Below are 18,888 nucleotides of genomic sequence, written 5' to 3'. Positions count from 1 at the left end.
ATAAAATAAATAAATAAATAAAACAAAAAACATCTTTCAGTTGAACCGGCAGCAAACAACACACATAAGCCGGCCCCTCATTGAAAATATCTATGGCCCCACAATCCGCGTCCATATTTTAATTTTACTCCTGTGAAACCCGTAATATTGCAATCAAATATTACAATCAGAAATCTGCTTGAACTAAGAGCAACGGTTTGAGACCCATAGAGTAATATTGTGGCTTCATTCCTTTTATAATTATGTAATAATTGAGTACAGTCAGACTTTTTTCTTATAAAATATAAATAAAGTAAATGTCGCTTGAATATTAGTGAAAATGAAAATGCAGACGGTATTTCATAATATTTAATGTAAATTAATTTTAATAATAATCTAATTATAAATGTCAGTAGTAGTTTTATTTAATATAAATTATAGTCTAATTGTAATATCAATGTAAAAAAAAATCTACTTGAACATTTAATATATACATTTATAATATAGTCTAAAATTTTAATGAAACGTCTAATTAATGATAAAAATTAACGAAGTGTTACCTGTTTTAATATTATTAACACAATTATCACTAGTGTGGTGTGATGATAAATGTCGAAACAAGTGAAGTGAAATTAATTAACAATAAATTTATATTACAATCAAGAATTTTAACGAGCGTCCAGATAGTTAGAAGCGATAGACGAGCTCCTGTGGGCCTCGAACTCATGCGCTTCCGTATGGGCGTGGTTTCCATAGAAGGGCCTTTGTGTAATTGAATGGTAACCATATTAGCCGTTAATTGTGGGGGGAGAGTTGGGTACTTTTAGAGTGCTTGGAAACCTAAGTGTTTGACACGGTAGAGTCAAAAGTTTTTAAAATGAAAATCTGCTAAAGTGGGTTGGTATGTGTGTGTGCGTGCGTGGATTCTACTTTGAACTTACAAGTGGCGGCATGACATTGGGTGTATAACGTAATGGTAAAACAATTTAATTAGTCCAGTCTTGTGGTTTTTTTTTTTTTAATTTTCATCCTTCAAAATTTGGACGAGTTCTCATTCAAATCTACAAGTCATTAAGACCTCTTCTAATTAAGTTTTAATATTTTTGAAGATTTGAATTGGTATTATAATCTCCATTTAATGCTGATTTTTTCCACTCGCTAAATATATTTATAGAATGACATACTGACTGGACTAGATATGAATAAAAAATGAGCAAGACACTTAAATGGGAACCCATTATTTTTTTTTTCTATTGTGTTACACAAAAGAAAAAAGAAAAACATCATCACAATAGATCAAAGTTTATCACAGACAACAAAATCAATTGATAGAAAGATAAACATTACAGTACTAAAATTGGAAGAGCCGTTAAAATTATATTAATAATCCAAAGACAAGAGTGCATAAAAGAATTTGACAAAAAAAGTAGTTTAGTTGGCTCCAACAATCATGCAGATAATAGACAAGGTTCTAACTACCTCGTCGGTTGTGGTTGGCTCCAACAATTAATGCACACTGTGACATATCTGTTGCATGAATCATCTATTGCTGTGGATGTATGCTGCTTCTAAAGCATATTTTTAATTATTTTTGCGATGAATATACTTTATGATATTAGTAAAATGCTGAGTTACAATCAATGAACTAAATTTACAAAACATATAAATAGAAATTACTTTATGATTAAATAAATAAAATTTGATGTTCGAAAATAAATAAATTGGGCAATCTACTTACGATTAAGTTGCAGCAAGTTTATTAAGGGTCTGTTTGTGTTTGCTTTTAAACGGTTCAAATGTAATTTTTAAAAATTAAAAATTATTTTTAGTGTTTCGAAAATTTTTAAAAAATCACATTTGATATAATTATTCCTGCGTAAAATAGATTTTTAAAAATAGAGAGTAAGTACTTTTTCAAAATATGATTTCGAGAATCAATTTTATTCTTAATACTATTGCATATATCCTCCACATATATTATAAAAATTTAAAATTATCTTTATTCAATTTAGAATAAAATTATTAAATTTAAAGATATTATTATTATTACCAATTACATTGATATAACAAAATAAAAATTAAGTTAACTTATAAAAATGTTTATTTTAGTTATCAATTGCTATGTGTACACAATAAAAAAATTATATACATATTTATTAATGTGTAAATAAATTTTTTCAATATTTTGTTCATTTTAATTATTAACATTCTTATAGCAGTTTAACAATAAGATTTACTAAATACATCCAATTGCTTTTGAAACTCACAAGACTTGTAAAAATAAATTTTATCAAGTGTTTAACTAATTATCTTCGCAGCTGATTATTTTTAAAGCGCAATTAACATCATTCATTTTAAAAGATATAGCATTACCAAACTTACTTATGGGCAGTAATTTTACTTTAATCTCAATTTTGAGTAAATTGTAATTTCATATTCTAAATATTGTATTGTTTGAGTTGTTAATTGGTGAGAATTAAGTTTGATCGAGTCAATATTTCTCACTAATTTTATAAAGATGTTTACTAGCAGTGAAATTTAAAAATTTAACAATATAGATTCTGTTCAACTCATCAGGATAAGTAATCAAAAAAAAAAAAAAACTCATCTGGATTAAACAAAAGTGATTATAATAATACTTGAAATAATGCATGCAGATAACAGATGTAGGTTGACCTGTCAACCTATGTCCTATAAGCCCGAAGAACTTATACATGAAGAAACTGCCATGGAGATTATGTGTCCATAGGATGGCTTTTTTGTAATTTAGTTATTACCACAAAAGCCATTAATTGTGGGCATTAGTTAATTAGTGCTTAAAACCTAACAGTGTTGACATTGGTAGAGTCCAAGTGTTTAAAATATGCTAATTGTGTGGTTAGGCGTGTGGATTCTACTTTGAAGTTCCAAGTGGCGGCATGAAATTGGGCTTATAATGGCTTTTCTCTGCTAAACAACTCAGATTCTGTGGGTTAGATTAGGATTCACAATCAATTGACAGGTTATAAAATTTCGGTCCAATTTAATTCATAAATTAATGAAATTCAATCCGTAGTCGATCCATACGTTTGTACATGAGACGTGAATTTTATCAAAATTCACATTTAATCTACAGTTTTACGGATTAGCTCTTTTTTTTTTTTTCATTTTGATCCAATCCATGAAGTAAATAAACAGAAATGAGATCTAAAATAAATATAATTTTTAATAGAGATCAAATTTTAACTTAACTTAAATCTATGATAACCCAACAGTTGCTTAGACAAATTAGCTGTTCAAATTAATTAATAAAAAAATAAAGGAAAAAGTCGCCCAAACCTCATAAATTAATTTGTTTAAATAGTCACATAAACACTATTAGTTTTATAAATGCTTATACATATCCCATTTGATAATTATACCATTTGATTATAATAATCCAAAAATTATTATTAAAACTTTATAGTAAATATACATATAATATTAAAAATATATCAATATAAATATTGAATAATTTTTTTTTAAAGGTGGAGGGATGGGCAAAGTCAAAATCCATTTTTTTAACCCTTTATCTTTTCTAGAATTTGAACTTGGATAGAAAACTATTTGAAAACCATTCAACCAGGGGACAATAAAATTATTTTGATATTATAAATATGTGAGAATGTTTTAATAATAATAAAATATGTTTCACACATTAAGAACATTAAGATAATAGTATTTAAATTTTATACTATTTTTATTTATAATATCTATTCTAATATCATGTGTAGGTATAGTTAAAATTAACCTTTTTGATGAATGAATTTAGATATAAATAACCTTTGTCCTAAAATATTGATAATATTTTTTTTAATAATAATAATAATAATAACAAAAACAACAACAACAACAACTTAATTAGGTGAAGCCCAACCATCCTATTGGTGACCAGTATGAAATGCTCCTTCATATTTTCAAAAGTACGGTCCCCTGGCCCCGTTTAAATATGACTATTTTAGAATTGTAGTGGTTGATAAAATAAGTTGTTTCTCCCATATAAATAAATTAAGTTGCTAATTAAAAAAGTAGTTTAGTGTTTGTAAGTTATGTTTTTGAAGTTGTTGTAAGTTTGAAAAGCAGTGTATACGTTGGTAAATTTTATTGCGAAAACATTATTTTATTATATAATGATCAAAATAAATATGATTTTAAATTGTCTTTTATTTTTAGAGTATGTTTAACACAATCACTTAGACATGACTTTTTTTTTGTTTTAAAACACGTAAAACTACATAAATAAAAAAAATCAATTAATAAAATATAATGAACTTTTATATTCTATTACATAAAATACGATAAAAATTCATACTAATATGTGTATCCAAATAGAATAAAAATATTATATAATACGTTCATATGCAAGAATTATTGACTCCTATGATGGAAAAATAAACATAAATGATATCTAATGGTTTATATATTACGGTTTATGAGAAAAAAAGAAATAATTGTCCTTTTGTTAAAGCAATAAGATTATAATAAAAATTTCAAAAATATGTGGTAACTTATTTAATAAGTTACTTTTCTACATGATTTAAAAGTTGTTGTCATAATGGAGAAAATGATTAAATAAGTAGCTTTTGATAAATTTACTAAATACTATTTTTGTTAAAAATTATGAAATAAGCAACTTCTAGATTTTCAACCTCAATCCCAAAGGGGATAGTAACGAGATTAACCCAACCAAGAGCTAGTTTGATAATAGTGTAACTTTTAAAATAATTATTATTAGCTATCTTGTAAAAATAATCACTTGTAATGAGAATCATTTAAATATTTGGTAACTTTTGTTTTTAAAAGATTGTGAGGTATAAAAGCAGTAGTATGTGTTTAATAAATTATACTATTAAACTACTCTAAGAATGTAAACGGCTTAAAGTATAAGAATGTAAATGATGGAAATGGATATAATGTTGAATAAAGTTTATTTACATATTTATAAACACACACACACACACACACATATATATATATTATTGTATATATATAATAATTGATAACTAAACTAAATATATTATTTATTGATTTTATTTTTTTGTTAATACTTCTTTCTTATTTTTTAAAATTTACCGTAAGATGGAGTGACTTTACTAAAAATAATTTTTTTCAAAAATTTATTAAATACTAAAAATTAATTATTAATTATTTAAAATTATTTTTAAGTCTCTAAAAAATAATACTAAACAAATTGACCTGATCCATATATAGAGGTGCCCAACAGGCGGGGCTGGCAAAGTAAGGCCTACGTGTGCTCATGCTCATGTCGTGCCGTGCTTAATTTTTTTTTACTTAGGCCCGACCCGGCACACGTGTTGTGCCCACTCGTGCTGTGCCCACACGTGTCGTGTTGTGGGCTCTACCATGCCTAAGAAAAAAAGCCCAAGAAGTATTTTTTTAATTTTTTAAGAGTGCATGTCAAACTGTTGGTGTACTTTTTTTAATTTTATGCACTTTTTTTTAGGCCTATGCCTTTATTCAAATTTAATAAAATCGAAAATTCAAAACTCAAGCCCATATTTAATAATAATAAACTAATAATTATAAGAGGATATAATACTAATTATTAAGTTTGACCTTATAGTATTAGATTTTTTTTAATACTTAACAACAATTATAATAATAAAATTTTCTTAAGGGTTAATTTAATTGTTAACTTGAACTTACATAGAGTTATAAATCATAGTTCACAATAATATTAATGCATATTTATAAAATCCTGATATCTATAATTTTATTCATTAAAATCACGATATCAATTATTTATTTAATAAATTATAAATATAAATCAATTATAGTATTTTTTAAAACTAAGAATTAAATGAATTTAAAACATTTAATTTTAAATTATTTGTAAAATCATAAAATTTTAAGTTTATTTTCATTAAAAAATAAAATGTACTTATTACATACTTTTTCATCGTACCATTCTTAACTTATCTTTAATCGTGTTGTACTTTTAAAACCAGCGTGCCTAAAATTTTAAGATCGGCCCAATCCACATGTGTGCCATATTATGTTGCATACTTTACTAAAACATACTTATATCGTATTATACTGTACATACACGTACCATATCGTACCATACTACGTGCTGTCCGGCCATTTACTATCTCTACCCATATAAGGGGAATAATGCATAGCTGAGCTGTGTTATTACCACCAGACAATTAATAACGAGCACAACCAATGTCTCAAATAGGGTTAAATATTTAATATTTTAAAAGGGGTATAATTTTGGTTACTTTTCGGCAGTGCATGTAGGGCAAGTGTCAAAAAGAGGATGAAGTTGTTGGTGATATTTAGGGGTGGGCACGGGTCGGGTTGGGTCGGGTTGAGCATTAACCCGACCCAACCCGCATGTAGAACGGGTTGAAATTTTTCAACCCAACTCAATCCATTACATATCTCAACCCAACCCGACCCAACCCGCAGTTTTGCGGGTTGGGTTGATTGGGTTAGACTTTTAAAAAAAATCATTTTTATATATAATTAAATAGTGAATAAAAATAAATAAATAAATTAAAAAACTAAAAAATACAAATATTAAAATCTTTAGAACAAATCCAATATTTTAAAGTTTTTATATTTATATTTTTAAATTTTTATATGAAATATCAAAATTTATATAATAATTTTTATATACATACGGGTTGACCGGTTGGGTTAGGTTGATTGGATTGAGTTTTTGAAAAAATCTATTGTTATAGTCTAATTAAATAGTGAACAAAAATAAATAAATAAATTAGATAAACAAAAAATGTAAATATTAAAATCCTTAAAACAAATCCAACATTTCAAAGTTTTTATATTTATATATTTTTTAATTTTTATAGAAAATATCAAAATTCGTATGATAATTTATATATATATATATATACGGGTTGACGGGTTGGGTTGGGTTAAAAAATTTTAACCCAACCCAACCCGCAAATAGTGCGGGTTGGGAATTTAATAACCCAACTCAACCCGTTTATTTTATCAACCCAACCCAACCCGCAAAAAATCACACGGGTTGGGCGGGTTGATGCCCACCTCTAGTGATATTATTGCCAAACATTTTTCATCTTTATTTATTATTATTATTATTATTATTTGAACATTTTATCTTTATCTTCTAAACACCCTTCAACACACAAAACTAAATTCTGCGGCCAATGTCTTCGCACTTTCCTTCTTAACTGTTTGAGAGCATTATAAGTCCAAGGTTTTTCAATTCGTCTTCAATTTCTTCCCCCTTAAAACCTTTCTTGAGTCCAAAAGAGGAAGATCAATTTAGATGAATCGAGTATTATTTATTCACTCTCTTAATAAGACGAGATCTTCATAGCTTTTGTTTCCTTCGGTCTTCAAGGTATGTATTTATTTGGCTTCTTTAATTTTCTTTTTCTTTTTCTTAGTTATATAAGTGTCTGTCTTTTATGATTTACATTCACAATGATGATGAATCATATATATAAATTAAAAAGAAAACTAAGAAAGTATTGAAGCAGCTAGCCATATCTTAATCTTGTACTGCCTTCTTTTTGCTATAAGGGTTTTTATTTTTATTTTTATTTTTATTTCTATCGAGTATTAAAATAAATAAAAAGGTATAAGTCTATGAAAGTGTAATTCGCATGCTATCCATAAAATAGTAGATTGAATGTGGATTAGTGTCAAATCCGCATCAAATCTGCAGTGCAACGCATGGATTGAATCAAGGATCCAGCTACATTGCATCAGGGGTTTGGTACCCCAGTCGTTTGTCCTTTTGCGTATGACCCTTTAGATCGTAAAGAAAGGCAGTCAACGGCTGAGATTTAACACTTGAAAAATGGGTAACCGGCTAAAGCTATTAGAGGCTCCATTTCCAATCGAAGTTGTGTGGTATGAATCAATGGCATCATCGACTCAGCGTCTCCTCTTAGCTCTCACAATATTCATGGTGTTCTCTCAATTTCAGCCTCCGGAAGGCCATGCAAAACCCTCTTCATTTCCTCTTACTCGATCCATTGCAATCCCCGTAACCCTAACCTTAATTCCGAGAACCTCGCTGGATTCGTCACAATCTTCACCGAAATTCGCCAAACTCAGCCCCCACCGTCCCTTAATCTTCCTCGACTGTCCGATTCTCCCTTCAATCGACGATCAGGACTAGCACCTCATCCACGAACCAAAATGCCGCGTTTTTCCCTTCGAGCACGACTACTCCTCTCTATGCGACCGGACCAGTCACTTTGCTTTTCGACGTTGGGTGCGGTTCGCTTACTGCAGTTACCATGTATTTGGTGTGGAGCCTCTTTGCTAATCATCACGATTCTCGCAATTCGTATGAGGAATTCAATGATGTTGATGATCTGAGCCCTAAGAAGATGGGATATGAGAAGATTCCAGCTAAGGAAGCTGCGTGAGGTGGTGTTTTATTCTAAATAATTAATTAAGCCTAATATTTGTGTAATTGTGTACTGTGTTCTTATTTTCATTTGATGACTTCACTGCGTTTATAATGTGGATTATGATCATTATCATTCGAACAAAGTTCTGCTTTGTGGTCTGTACTTATAAAACTGTTATATGTCTCTATGTTTACTACTTTCAGTTAAGTTCTTTAATGAGAAATAAGCTTGAGAAAATGCTTAGATGATGTTAAATTTCATATTTTGTGAGTTGTTGCACTGCATGCTGTGAGAATTGGTTGTTTGCATATATGTTGGTGATGTGTCTTTGATATTGTATTTTCTTTTGTGGTGTCATGTTGAGCACCTGTAAGGAGCCTTACCTTGCATGGTAGATGATGCCATTCTTTCAATTATATTCTCTCCAGTATTCATCTGATTGAAGACAAATCCAACCCTGGAGATGGGTAATTTAATTTGGTATTGCATGTTGAGCATATTTGATGGTTGATGAATCTTGTAAGGTATCATGCTTGATGGCGAGCCTCTGGAGATGCTTTCAGCAAGTTTTGACACAGATACACAGAACAGAGGAACTGCCTACCTTAGAAGTGTTGACCAAAGGGATATCTTGCTTGATAGATAGTATCAGGAGGTGCTTTCAGCTAATTTTGACTCAGATACTCAGGAAAGAGGAACTGTCATCCTTGAAAATGTTGATCAAATGGATATCTTTCCTGCTGATGAAGACATTCAAAAATCTATATCCAATGGAGACCAGCTTGATGAAGTAGAAAGTGAAACAGACAACTACATGGATGCCCTTAATTAATTGACACTTTGTATTTGAACGCTCCAAGTTCTTTTTGTCAAATGCAATTTATTTTTTTCAAATTTAGGCATTCTGCGGATGCTCTGTTTCCTCAAGTGCTCCACACATGCATCAAATTGTCCGTTGTTTTCCGTTAGATGGATGTGTATTGGGTCAATTACCAATATTTTTCAAGCTTATTTAATGTTCTTATTTAAGATTTAAGAAAGGATCTCTAATAAAAAAGATTTTGCATGGTTCTCACTTGCTGTTGTCATTCACTCATTCTTGTGTGTTAAATCATTGATCTCTGCCATTGTCTTTTTCCTGTCTATGATAATAAATTACAGTAGTGTTTTGCCTGAATAACCCTGGTTATCCCCATGGTGGGAAACACATTCTGAAAAAATGGAATCTGCAAATTAAACATGCATGTGGAGTTTAGATTGTAATCTTTGTTCATATTTTATGGCTGTCCATGATACAACTCAATTTTTTTATGGTATAATGTGTACTTCTAAAAAATGTGTTGTTCACAAATTTTTTTTAAATATATGGATAATTTTTTTTCGGTATATTTGTTATTAATATGTATCATTAATAATTTATTTTTTTATAAAAAAAATGTATTCTTAATAATAAAATAAAAAATATGTATTTTTTCCAGCATTTATTGACGCTTTGAATTAACTATTTGCAAATGTTTCGAACAGTATTTGGGAAATTTCATGTCAGTCTTAGCCCAACGAATACTTGCACGGTTCCAGCAAGTTGTTTCCAACCATTACTTGCATATACGCTTCCAACAAGTTCATTACACGTCTTCTAAAAAAAAAACAAAACAAAATTCATTGCATGTGTTATTTTATCATACACTTATTTTTTGTAGGTGACCGGCTTGTTACCTTTGCCTCAGGTTACTCCTTTATATTTGTGTCTCTTCTGCAGCTGTCAGATCAAATCCAACGCTGACCTTGCTAACAGACAAACGAGTGGGGCACCAAACCCCGGACGCAATGTAGTTTTGGCCTTGAATCAATCCATAAAATGGTGAATTTTTGTATATAATCCACAAAATCGGACAATGTGGGACCACATACAATCCGATATTTTACAAATTTGGAAAGTACAGGAAATTCTTTGTAAGGATAATTTTGTGGGCGTCATTAATAAAATAATTGTATTTAGAAATGGCACAACCAAGTTAATTATGATGCTACCAAATAGGGTTAATACTTGAAAAAAAAAAATGATTATGGGGCTGTCAAAGGAGCATAGCAAGTGACTGTTGCCAAAATTTGTTTGTCCTTATCTTTTATCTGAAGCGGCGTATAAATCTGGATTCTCTTACCATTATACCTTTGGGACAAAACTATTGTTACTTTGTGGGTTCTTCAAATTAATATTTCTTGCTTTTTAAATCATTTTTGAATGCTGGTGAGGAAGATGATAGAGAGAATGGAGTATTAATATTTCACTCTCTTTATAAGAAGTAATCACCTCACGGTATGTTTATTTATCTAGCATTTATTTGTTTATTTTCTTTCCTTTAATCACATAATCGTTATTGCACTTTAATGGCTAAAACATAACATTTTAAAATTATTTCTTTGGCTAAAATAGAACATTCTATTTCTTTGGTGTTGTTGTAATAGAAAATGATAAATGACATACATACATACATACATACACACGCACACACATATGAAAATTTTCTAATTTGAGAATTCAAGATTAAACTAAATCTGGGAAGAGTTGGTAGTGATGTAAATGGATTTTTACAATGTTGTAAATATGTCTTGAATTTTAATGAAGTCTGGGATTCTCAGATTGGAAGTTAAACTATATATTTATAAAAGTATATACATTATTTTTCTCTAATAAAATGGTTGAATGAAATTTTTCTTAAACAATGTATAATTAAATAATTAAAAATTTACTTTGGAGATCATTTATGAAGATGTACAATAATGAGTATTTTATTATAACTAAAAGAAGAACGAATGAGGACCATCGAATTACTGTAAACAAGCATTCACATTTTGCAAATATATGAGCATCCTTATTAGAGAAGAATTTGGGTTGAGTGTGTGTGTGTGTATATATATATATATCTGCATGTTAAAATCATTTAGACAAAAAAACATGAACTCCAATACACTAGAAGGTAAAAATAATGTTTTTTGGTCAGTATTTTTTTTTTTTTTGTCTTTTAGCTCAATTTGTATTTCAAAATCATTTAGAGGTTCGAACCTAAGCAAAACATCGAGTTCTAATATTAATCTGTATTTGCAGAACCCAATAACCATTTTTTGTTTTGGTTGTATTAAGTGGAATGACTCCACTTCTAATTATTAAATCCTATTATATTTCAAAAGCGAAAAGAAAACAAACAATTTTCACGATTTTGGCCAACATATAATATTTGTTTCCCTTTCTCTTTGGTTTAGCGAAGAATATAATAAAAATAAATAATTAAAAGTGAGGTTATTCCACATAATGCAGCCAGATTGCTAATATTTGAAGTCCTCATTTTATTTACGAAAAAAAGGATCACTTAATGGGAAGCTCACAATATATATATATATGTGTGTGTGTGTGTGTGTGAGTTATTATTTGGTGAGTTTCTCGCACTTTAATAAAGTAAAGAATGAGCTAAAATAGAAGAAAAGCACGCTTCAATGTATTATATTTTGTCTTGTAGTGTATTGAAATTTGTGTTTTTATATTTTTTAGATTATACCTTATCATATTAAAGTAAAGGGAGCCCCTAAGTTACATTTAATGTAACTTAATATTTGCCTAAAGTAAAGGATCATCACAATAAGTGCAATCTACACACGTGCGCGCATGCATGTACATAGGGAATTTTCCAATTCATGATTCTCGAATGAGCCACTAATTGAAATCCAAGGATCCGAAACTTTTTTTTTTTTTAATATTTTGTTGGCTCCAACATGAGCAACAACATATGCAGCCAAATGATAACCTTTGGATTTAAATATTTTGTTCTTAGATACTTTTCCAATTTAAGAACAAAATGGTGGTTTTTGAATCCAAAGGCTAACATTTGGCTGCACATGGCAGACCATGTGCAGCCAACCAAATGGAAGAAAAATGAAAAAAAGGGATTTGGAATCCAATGGTCCATCCGGGAATCCTTGATCGAAAAATTCCCCATATAGATATTACAATATGGGGATCTTGGGTGTATATATATATATATAAATCATGCCAACGTGCGAACATCTGCATCAGTTTTCATGCACAACCTTTAATAGAGTTGTAAAATAGTTTACAATGTTATATAGTATAAAGATATGCGTTTGCACACAATTTCATGCTATCATCCGTGATCACTCTGTATTTATATTATAATGCCTGGAATCAAGTGAGTAAGGTTCATTTCAGTTGTTATTATTAGTGACTAATTTTTTTGATAATTATGTGAATTATTATTATTACTCCTTGAATTTTAATTTTTGGGCCTAAGAGTTAAAGCTTTCTGTGCGTAGTGAATTTTTTTTGGGGTAGTTCTAAAACCCAATAAGAATCAGGTCTTCTTTTATTGTAAGGTGGTAGACTTTCTTTCTTACAAAAATTAGTTTTAGAGACTGCTGACAGATGTTGAAGATTCTTGGAAAAGGTTATGAGGGAAAGAGAGCAAAGAGGTATTTTTTTTTAATATCTAAATTTACTTGTTAAGCTTACTGTAAGGTTGCTAAACTTTCTTTCTCACAAAAATATGTCGTGGGATATATCTACGCTATAGAATGAACTTATGAGAGGATGATTTAGTTTGACAAAGATCAGTTTTGACTTATTGTGTTCTTTGAAGAAACAGTAAGGAATAATTAAGTTTTTTTCAAGGTTTTGTGTACATATGATAGTGACCTACTCCAAAACGATTTAAAATAATGCATTTTTTTTTGCAAATATGTATGTTTTTGTACTGAAACTAGACATTGTAAGGTCTCTTAGAATTTTTAAATTGAAATATACTTAAATTCGAATTTTAATGGATTTTTGAATCATACAATTGGATATTAAAAATTTACGGTTTCTGTAATGTTGCCAAATGATGAAAAACTTTTGACCAATCAAACCTTTTGTTTGAGGGAAATACTCCGACGAGACCAGACGTGATGAGCAGATGTTTGGTGGCAGAAGTCTGCGAGCAGGTGTGTCCTGTAAGAGCCAGGTAGCAGGGGAACAGGGGCAGGAATATCCTGCTCATCCACGAGCACGTCATCCGTGAGACCAATTTCTTGTAAGAAGCATAAATCCATTCCTGCTGTATTCTTGCTAAGGGTTTATTCGAGGAGACCCGGTCAACGACAGTTGGCGAGGCACGCTCTCCAGCCCGAGAATCTAGGCACGAAGGCCACGCAACCACCCACGACTACGGAAATGGGGAATACACATCCGAAGGTGGGGAGAATAACGGGCGTAAACTGCGGAAGGTCGGGACTCAGAGGAAGCCTATAAAAAGGTAGCCAACAAAGGTAAAAGGGTTAGCAATTTTGATTCTAAAAGAGAGAAAACAACCTAACAGCCATAAGATTTGTGGCAAGCGTTCCCCGAACCTTCATATCTGACTTGAGCGTCGGAGGGTTTGCGCCGGGAAAACAACCGCGTACTCTGACTTGTCTGTGTGCGCAGGAACCTCTGGAGAAGAAGCTTTACGAGGAGAGATCCTGGTCGTGGTGAAGTTGATCAAGTAGAGACCCTGGTCGTAGAACGAGGAGAGCCAGAATCTTGCATCAACACCTTCTTTAAAATCATGAACTTTTGCAGATGGGCCCTTTTACACGGCATATTAGATACTGAGGTCTTAATTCCTCGTTTCTCGTTAATATGAGTTAACGAGTGAAAGGGACTCAATTTTGGATTTTTTTTATGGCATGATTAAATGGCCTAAAAAACAAGTTTATTTTTAACAGATTTTGAATGCAATTTGCCTTGAAATTTTACTGTAAAAAAAGTAACCTTTATGTGCCTATATGATCCCTATGAAATTTCATAAATATTGGATATTGATTTTTTTTTAATTAAAAATCTGAGATTGAGGATTGGTTAGTAACTTTTTCTGTTATAAGGAGAATGGAAAGCAAGATTTGTGATATTACTTGAAATTGTTTCTTAAAGACATAGGAGCTGAGAATTTTATGTGATATTTTTAGTTGTATCATGAATATCATCTAAGGTATCAAACAAAAATAAATAAATAAATAAGTGCTAAGGGTGATAAGCGTGTTGAAACTAGGAAATTATCTTGTAAAGTAAATTTGGACTTGTTTATCATTTATTAAGACCCATAGTGCTTAGTAGTTTATTGTTACATTTTCACAGGAGATTAATCTTTGATGTTCAGTTATGATGAGTATGTTTATTGTTGTGACTGCCAAGAGTAATCATTGATGTTCGATTACGGTGACTAGGTTTATTGTTGTGACCGCCAAGAAGTAAATAAGCTAAACTTTTAACTACATTCACTTTGAACATGTGTGCATGTGTGAGTGCTGTCTTAAAGAGGTTTTTTTTTTTTTTATGTTTATTATAAAATTTTGTGATACGGATATGTGATTATGGGTTTGTTTTATCCATTAGAATAGGCATGTATGATGTTATGTTAGGAATTGCATTCAAAGTAATTTATGAAGCAATTTTTTCCCTGCAAAATATCTTGTGCTCTAGGATGCCCAACATATTCTTTTAATTGTCCATTTGTGTGTTTATTTGGAGTGTTAGTTATAATTTAATAACCAAAATGTATGACAGTGATAATTTACATTGATTATGATATAGTAGAGTCAAAGCCAAATCATTTGAACCAAAACTCAAACTAAACCCAAAGTAAATTAGGTGGATTGATTTTTGGTTTCGGTAGTAACAAGTGTAGGTTTCCTTGGATTGAAACCCAGACTAATTTGCCTAGAATTTCTAATAATTAAGATTTTTTTTTTTAATTTTGACAAATTTGAGTGACAAAATACTATGTGCATATTATAATTTTATTAGTTAGTTGTACTACAAAGTATAGAAGTTCTTCTCAATATTTTGCACAATTGCTAGACACCGTGCTTTTTAATTTCCAATTACCCTTCCAGATGGAAGATCAGAGCGAGACTTGCCCTTGTCCCTGGAAGGTCCGGGGGATATGGATTCTTCGTTAATAAGGGGAAATGGATTAAAAGGACATTTATTTGGGTTTTAAGGCCTGTTGATACCATTTTAAATGTCCCATACAGGACCCATTGATAAGTCTCGTTTTTTCTAAATAAAAATGCCCGTACAATTAGTTTTACAATTTTGAGAGGGTCTTCTTGATTTTTTCTTATTGTATGCTTGATTTTTTCATATTGTATGTCGTGCATACATGCATAAATCGGGTCTATGCAATTTCGGAAACCACTCAGAAACTTTATTATTACCCTTTTGTTTTTGTTGCAACTTGATCATCATCAACTACTCAGCTTATTGTTGCATACACTGCAAATTCTTTGTTCATGGGTTCTGTCTAAACACGTCCAAAGAAATCACCATCATCCTCTTAAAAAACTACACCCTCTTTTTGAATACTTTGGTGAACGACGAGTCCAAGACTTGTAATGTCTGTGACGAATTAATTGAAGGCATCAGCTTGCACTGTAATAATGCTCGGATTGTAAATTTTATTATCATGTTACCTGTTGATACCCCTACACAAGAAGCTTGAAACACAAGCCTCACTGATGATCATGATTTGGTTTATTTAATGAAAACAATGCACTGTTTTAAGTGTTTCGAATATGGCAAGCGCCACGATTACTGTGAAGATTCATTCTATAGGTGTAGTAAGTGTAATTGGAATGTTTTTATTGAATTTATTTCTCTGCCGCTTGTTGTAAGACATTAAAGTTACCAATTGCATCATCTTATGCTTACGGATTGTGTAAAAGATTATGTTTGTAAACAGGAAGAACTCCTAAGGATCATGTTTATCACTGTGGGGAATGCGGCTTCCTTGCTTATTCTGAATGCATCATATGTGAGGTAAGTTAACTTTCACCTACATTTTAACTCATAAATTAGGAATTTAGTGATTCAAAATTCTGTTATTGCTGAACATGTTCTGCCTAGCTCAATAATTGAAGTAAATCTATGAATGCTGTAACAGCGTAAGTTTTTGTTATTGGTAACAATTTTGTCATTTAAACTCCTCAAATGTTGCGTAAGATGATAGATTTAACCAAAAAAAGAGAAATTTATCGTTAATTATATAGCAGTGCTAACTAGCCAAAATAACGGTAGAGGGAAGACAGAAACGGCAGCACATGTTGTTTTCTGTCCTCTCTCTCTTCTGTTATGGGCTCACAATAAATTTAGAAAAATGAATATATAATGGCACACATGCGTGAATAAAGTGAAAACATTTTTTTCTACTATTGGACATGAGTTTTAACGCTCCATAATGATTAAAGTGAGAGGCCAAATTGTTTACCACAACTGATATATGCATTTCTAGCCCTGCATTTGCTCAATTTCAATAACATAAAAAAAAATTTGCAAAAGATAATCTACAAAATCTCAATCTGTTGGCTCTGTGCTGTGTGGAGGGCAAAGGAAAATCTGCAAGGTTGGTTGGCCCAATCATGGCAAAAGAAAACCTGCAAGGTTGCCGTGGGTAATAAGGGATGAGGTAGAGCAAAGGTAGAGAAGAGATAAGATTGCAGCAGCTCTGATATCCTTCCTGGGCTTCTCTTTTGTTTTGTTTTTTAATTAATCTTTACTTTTTTTTAAAGTAATTATGGGCCCATGAAGAAGAAATGATAAGTGAACGAAACGACAACAAGCGGCTGTCGTTTCTGTCTTCCCTCTGTCATGGCTATGTTCACTTATCATTTTCCTTAATTATATAGGCAAAGAAAATTGTGCCTACATGGGTCTTGTTTAGGGAAAGCAAAAATCGGGTCTAGGTTCAGCCTTTTCAGTTCCAGACCCATATGCCAATTTGTCTTCTGGGATCCGGATTAGAACCTAGATTTTTTAATTGCGGGTTCGGAGCGGGTTCAACCCGAAAAAAGTCTGGGTTCCCGAATTTCAGATTTTAAACCCGGGTTGTTGGGTGAAGGGAGGAAGATGAATTCTCCAAGTATGCTACTTTTGGCTCTTTGGAATTTGCAAAGACAGTAAAAGGTAGAACAAATTTATGAGATCTCAACTAAATTTACTTACATCAATAATAAAGTTTACAATTATATCGATATTCTGTGTTTAAATTTTGTATTTGACTATTCACAACAACAAAAACTTCAATAATTACCGAAGCGCTGACGAAAAGAGACTAGTGGTTTCTTTGAGATATCGGCTGAGGCATTGGTGAGTCCAAGAGATGGCAGCCATGAGAGCGTCAAGCAGTGTTCGAGGTCCAACATCCACGAAGAAGATAGGTACCGTCCAATCCCTTAGTTGATGATGATGGATGATGAACGGTGGTAGAGCTTGGTTGTTACTCGTGATTGCTACTCTTGCTGATTTAAATTGATGTTGAGGATGATTTAAATTGTTGTTGCTCTTGATGATGAATTGATGATGATGGATGGATGATGAATTGATGTTGAGGATAAGGAAGATTGGGGTGGCGGCTGGTGTGGGGCTTTAGGGTTTGTTCTGTGTTTTTGTTTTTTTGTAACTTTTTGCTTTATATTTATATTTTATAATAAAAAATTGATTAATTAATAAATCATAAAATCCGAGTTTAGGTTCCGTATCCGGGTTTACTTGGACCTAGAAACATTCGAGTTTCAAAAAAGGCTTTTGGATTCCGCATTTTTATACATCCAGGTCGGGTTGAACCCAGACCGAATCATTTGGGTTTGTCCAGGTCCGGGCCGGGTCTGGAAAAATTTGCCATCCCTAGTCCTATTAATAAGAGAATAACATCATAAAATAACAACAGAAATGAATTACTGGAGCCTGGAGCTCTATGAAGTGGGAAAATGGTAAGTGAACATAGCCACGACAGAGGGAAGATAGAAACTGTAGCCACTTGTTGACGTTTTGTTCATTTATCGTTTCCTCTTCATGGGCCCACATTTACTTTAAAAAAAGGTAAATATTAATTAAAAATAAAACAAAAGAGAAGCTCGAGAAGGATATCAGAGCTGCTGCAATCTTATCTCTTTTGTACATTTTCTCTACCTTATCTCTTATTAACAAAAGCTATACCCACCATCAGACGGAACCAGCTATTTTTACATCAGAGCAAATGATTTGTTGGTGGTTTTCTTTTGTCGTGACAAAACCTATACCCACGGCAACCTTGCAGTTTTCTTTTGTCGCGACCACACCAGCCAACCTTGGAGATTTTCCCTTGTCCTCGGCGCATCACAAAGCCAACATATTGTAGATTTTCTATTACATTTTTTTTATGTTATTGAAATCGTGCAAATGCAGGGCTGGAAATGCAGATATCAGTTGTGGTAAACAACTTGGTTTTGCCTCTCACTTAAATAATTATAAAACGTTAAAATTCTTGTCCAACAGTAGAAAAAAGAAGTTTTCACTTTATTCATGCATGTGCATCATTATTTATTCATTTTTTTAAACTTACTGTGGGCCCATAACAGAAGAAGAGGACAGGAAACGGTAGCATGTGCTGCCATTTATGTCTTCATTTTGTCGTTATTTTGGCTAGTTAGCACTGCTCTATGAATAGAG

The sequence above is a fragment of the Citrus clementina genome, unplaced genomic scaffold (assembly GCF_000493195.1).
Source record: "Citrus clementina cultivar Clemenules unplaced genomic scaffold, Citrus_clementina_v1.0 scaffold_9, whole genome shotgun sequence".
NCBI lineage: Eukaryota > Viridiplantae > Streptophyta > Magnoliopsida > Sapindales > Rutaceae > Citrus > Citrus x clementina.
Note: the sequence above shows the minus strand (reverse complement) of the source record.